We start from the raw sequence: 6000 nt of genomic DNA on the forward strand, positions 1-6000 counted from the left end.
TTTTTAGTAGGATCTAGCTACTTTTAGGGATGTTTTTATTAGTTTTTATGCAAAATTCACATTTCTGGACTTTACTATGAGTTTGTGTGTTTTTCTGTGATTTCAGGTATTTTCTGGCTGAAATTGAGGGACTTGAGCAAAAATCTGATTCAGGCTGAAAAAGGACTACTGATGCTGTTGGATTCTGACCTCCCTGCACTCAAAATAGATTTTCTAGAGCTACAGAACTCCAATTGGAGCTCTTTCAACTGCGTTGGAAAGTAGACATCCAGGGCTTTCCATCAATATATAATGGTCCATACTTTTTTCGAGCTTAGACGACGCAAACTGGCGTTCAACGCCAGTTCCATGCTGCATTCTGGAGTAAAACGCCAGAAACACGTCACAAACCAGAGTTAAACGCCAAACAGACGTTACAACTTGGCGTTTAACCCCAGGAGAAGCCTCTGCACGTGAAAAGCTCAAACTCAGCCCAAGCACACACCAAAGTGGGCCCCGGAAGTGGATCTCTGCACTTAGACTTATTCCTGTAAACCGTAGTAGCTAATTTAGTATAAATAGAACTTTTTACTATTGTACTAGGGGTCTTTTTCCCTATTTTCAAATTCACATGCCATTTAGGGAGGCTGGCCATTTGGCCATGCCTGGACCTTGATCACTTATGTATTTTCAATGGTGGAGTTTCTACACACCATAGATTAAGGTGTGGAGCTCTGCTGTACCTCGAGAATTAATGAAATTACTACTGTTCTTCTATTCAATTCAAGCTTATTCTTATTCTAAGATATTCGCTGCACTTCAACCTGATGGATGTGATGATCAGTGACACTCATCATCATACGTCCTTATGAACGCGTGCCTGACAACCACTTCTGTTCTACCTTAGATCGAGCGCGTATCTCTTGGATTCCTTAATCAAAATCTTTGTGGTATAAGCTAGAATCCATTGGCAGCATTCTTGAGAATCTGGAAAGTCTAAACCTTGTCTGTGGTATTCTGAGTAGGATTCAGGGATTGAATGACTGTGATGAGCTTCAAACTCATGATTGTTGGGCGTAGTGACAGACGCAAAAGAATCAATGGATTCTATTCTGACATGATCGAGAACCGACAGATGATTAGCCGTGTTGTGACAGAGCATTTGGACCATTTTCACTGAGAGGATGGGAAGTAGCCATTGACAACGGTGATGCCCTACATACAGCTTGCCATGGAAAGGAGTAAGAAGAATTGGATGAAGGCAGTAGGAAAGCAGAGATTCAGAAGGAACACATCATCTTCATGCACTTATCTAAAATTTCCACCAATGAATTACATAAGTATATCTATCTTTATTTTCTGTTTATTTATTATTATATTCGAAAACCACTATAACTATTTGAATCCTCCTAACTGAGATTTGCAAGATGACCATAGCTTGCTTCATACCAACAATCTCCGTGGGATCGACCCTTACTCACGTAAGGTTTATTACTTGGACGACCCACTGCACTTGCTGGTTAGTTGTGCGAAGTTGTGAAGAATGTGAGTGAACCATAGTAGTGTGCACCAAGTTTTTGGAGCCATTGTTAAGAATTGTTCAAGTTATGAAAAGAGTGAATCACAATTTTGCCTATCAAGTTTTTGGCGCCGTTGCCGGGGATTGTTCGAGTTTGGACAACTGACGGTTCATGTTGTTGCTCAGATTAGGTAATTTTCTTTTCAAAAAGTTTTCGAAAATCTTTCAAAAATTTTTCTTTGTTTTCGTTTTTCCAGGATTAATTTTTTAAAAAAACCAAAAAAAAATCAAAAATATTTTGTGTTTCTTGTTTGAGTCTAGTGTTAATTTTTAAGTTTGGTGTCAATTGCATGTTTTTAAAATTTGTGCATTTTTCGAAAATTCATGCATGGTGTTCTTCATGATCTTCAAGTTGTTCTTGGTAAGTCTTATTGTTTGATCTTCATATTTTCTTGTTTTGTATCTTTTGTTGTTTTTCATGTGCATTTTTGCATTCATAGTGTCTAAGCATTAAAAATTTCTAAATTTGGTGTCTTGCATGTTTTCCTTTCTTGAAAATTTTTTAACAATAAGTTTTTGATGTTCATCATGATCTTCAAAGTGTTCTTGGTGTTCATCTTGACATTCATAGTGTTCTTGCATGCATCATGTGTTTTGATTCATAATTTTCATGTTGTGAGTCATTTTTGTGTTTTTCTCTCTCATCATTAAAAATTCAAAAAAATATCTTTTCCTTATTTTACTCATAAAATTCGAAATCTTTGGGTTGACTTAGTCAAAAAATTTTAAAATTAGTTGTTTCTTGTTAGTCAAGTCAAGATTTCAATTTTTAAAAATCATATCTGTTCATACCCTGGGTCGAGTTACCCGACCCGGGATGATTGGCGATAAAAGCGACCGACCTCCTTAGGTCCGACTAGCCGACCTCTTCTCAAAGAGCTCGGCCAAATTGACAGGAGAGCCCAGTAAAGGGCCCAAACAGAGGAACACGACCCAAATCCTAGGGCAACCCAAGTCTATAGAGATAAAGGCGATTCCATTGAAGATACGCTGACCTCAACTCAAAGATAAAGATAAGATAAGATAATTAACTTATCTTATCCAAAATGTCACATCTCATCATTATAAATACGCTGGAGCACCAGGTATAACTCATACTCTGATTCTACATAAACCTGCTTAATACCCTTGCTAACTTAAGCATCGGAGTCCCTTGCAGGTACCCCCCACCCTTTGGTGACAGAGGATCAGCAGCACCATCAGTCCAACAAGTCGGACGTACTAGCTCCGGCTGTCATCCACCTGTCGGACACACCAGCTACGACCAGTACGGAAGATCTCGTCCGAGATCGACCTCCAGTTTCAGGTAACTGATGCATGAAAACTTGTCTCTCAACAAATCTCTCTTCGGCAAGTGTACCGAATTGTCGTCAAGTAAAAACTCACTATAGAGTGAGGTCGAATCCCACAGAGATTGATTGAACAAACAACTTTAATTAGAGAAATGTTCTAGTTGAGCGAACCAGAATTTGATTTGAGATTTGCAGAAAATTAAATAGCAGAAAAGTAAATAGTAGAAAAAGTAGATGCTAGAAATAAAGAGCTGAATGTAAATGGCAGAAAGTAAATTGCAGAATCTTAAATGGGAATGGGGGAAATACTCATAAAAGTAAATGGCAGAAATTAAAGAGAATGGGTAAGATCAGAAATGGGGAGTTCATTGGGCTTAGGAGATGTTGCATTCTTCGGATCAAATTCATTTTCATCTCTTCTTCAATCAATGCATTTATTGATCTCCTTGGCAATCTTAAGTGATCGGATTCCAATTCCTTGGTAATCCAATCTCTCAAATCTTGATCAATAGCCAATTCTTTGGTCAATTGCTCATGAGAAGAGATGAAGTATGGTCACTGATTATACCACATGCATTCCCAAATCAAGTATTGGTAGGATTATAGTCACATACCCATCCAAATCCAATTTGATCCAGCATGAGAAAGCGTTTCTAGCATGATCTCTTCATTCCTCTTCCAAGGTTCCGAAGAGATCCAAGTATGAATAGTTTCTTTTCCAGGATAACTACCCAATTGGATGAAGATTGAAAGCTTTCTAGTAAAATCAAGAGAAAAGATAAAAGAAGAAGAATGAAAACTAATATTGATCCATCAAATTGCAGAAGAGCTCCCTAACCCAATGAAAGGGGTTTAGTTGTTCATAGCTCTCGAAAATGAAAACAAAGATGGAGAATACATCATGAAAGTAAAACTAGAAGTTGCAGAGAAAGTAAAATATAGAGAGTAGTTCTCTCCTCCTAAAGTTTTTCAACCCCCAATTAATTCAAAGCTACTCCTATATATACTACTCTTCTGATCTTCTAGTTGGCTCTTCAAGTCTTGGGTATGGGCCTCTGGATCTTGAGTTTGAAGCAGTTATCCTCTTTATTGGGCTTAGCTTTGCTTGCAGAGAGAAAATGCGAAGTAGGCAGGGACTTTGGCTCAGGACGTTGGTGATGTCAACGTTATGTGAGAGTATGGGTTCGAGAACGTTAGTGACAATCACCTTTTTCACTAACGTTCCTTACCCAAATAAGATCACATTGACTTCAACGTTAGTGGCACTAACGTTGCCTCTTGGTCCTTCGCATACGTTATTGGGACTTACCTTTCCCAATAACGTGGTGAGTCACCCCTTCTCCTTACGTTAGAGTCCACGTTAACTAGGTTAACGTGGCTTCTAATGTAGCATTGCCAATTCTTCGAGAACGTTAGTGACACCTACCTTTGTTACTAACATCTCAATGTGCCCCTACTTCCCACGTTAGAGTCCACGTTAACTAAGTTAACGTGGCTTCTAACGTAGTCATGCTAGCCATCTCCAACGTTAGTGACAAAGGTGAGTGTCACTAACGTTGGCTCATCATCTCTTTATTCACGTTAGCTTCCACGTTAACAAAGTTAACGTGGAAGTTAACGTCGCTCATGGTGGCTCTTGGTGGTTCACCCCAACGTTAGTGACAAAGGTAAGTGTCACTAACGTTGGCGATCAATTGCTTTCTCCACGTTAGCTTCCACGTTAACTAAGTTAACGTGGGAGTTAACGTGGCTCATGGAGGCTTGGCCAACATTAGTGACAAAGGTGAATGTCACTAACGTTGGCTTCTCTTTTGCTTTTTAACGTTAGAGTCCACGTTAACTAAGTTAACGTGGCAACTAACGTGGCCAATTATGAGCTTGGTCTAACGTTAGTGACAAAAGAGAGTGTCACTAACGTTGGCCTTGTTTCTTCTTCCACGTTAGAGTTCACGTTAACGTAGTTAACGTGACTCTTAACGTGGGCTATGATAGCTTCGAGGGCGTTATTGACGATTACCTTTCTCACTAACTTTGCAAGCTAGCTCCTATTCCACGTTAGAGGTCACGTTAGTTAGACTAACGTGGCTGCTAACGTGGTTCTTCTTTGCTTCCTTTGTCTTGAAATCAAGCAACAAAGTGCATCAAAGTTCTAGTCCAAGTCATGAGTCATGCATCATCCAATTTGTCATATAATTCATGCAAAATTCTCATGAAATCATGTAAAGTGCACAATGTATGCTTGAATCAAGATGTAAGTGAATATCCACCCAAAACTAGCTTATTTCTTAAGAAAATGCATGAAACTACCCTAAAAATAGTAAAGAAAGGTCAGTAAAACTGGCCGAAATGCCCTGGCATCACAACACCAAACTTAAAGCTTGCTTGTCCCTAAGCAAGTACTAGAACAAGAGAATGATGAATGGAATTCCAAGAGAAATGAGTCATTCTTGTGGAAGTCATTTCCCTGGTTTTATGGTGGTTTCATGCATAGCAACTTAGGCTCATTCCTTCACTGGCTTTCAGACCTTTATCATGTTCTAGAATACTCACTTGATTGCATCCCATGAGACTTTTATTCATTGATCCTTTTGTTGTCATTTCAGGACTTATTTGTGTTCTTAGGCTAAATGCTTCGTAAGGGGGCAACTCTTTAGAATAAGCTTTCAGCCAACACCCCTAAGGACTTACTTCCTCAAGTCTCTCCCCCATACATACACACCACATGCACATGGTTTGTTTATTTTCTTTCCTTGAGGTCTTGGTGTCCAGCACCTCTTTGGGCTACTAAATGTTCTGTAACAAAGATTGCTCTTGATAGTGGACTTTCAGCTGATAATCCCGGGTTAGTTAACCCAAGTTACCAGGTGATAAAGCACCCCTGAGAGCTTAGTAATCCAAGCAGATCCTTGGTATAAGAACACCACAAACACATCCCTCAAGACTCAACCCCTTGGTGCCTAGCCTCTTTTCTTGCTATTTTTTTTCTTTTATTCTTCAACTTTGATTGTTCTTTCCCTTTTTCTTATTAGGATCTTGTTATTTAGTTAGCCTCATGAGGTGTGTTCAAAGCATAGGATTTAGGACAGATAGTTGTCTTCCCACCTTGTTGGTGAGCCAACTTAGCTAACTTATGATTACACCACAAACTTA

The sequence above is a fragment of the Arachis hypogaea genome, chromosome 3 (genome assembly GCF_003086295.3).
Source record: "Arachis hypogaea cultivar Tifrunner chromosome 3, arahy.Tifrunner.gnm2.J5K5, whole genome shotgun sequence".
In the NCBI taxonomy this organism is placed as follows: Eukaryota; Viridiplantae; Streptophyta; class Magnoliopsida; order Fabales; family Fabaceae; genus Arachis; species Arachis hypogaea.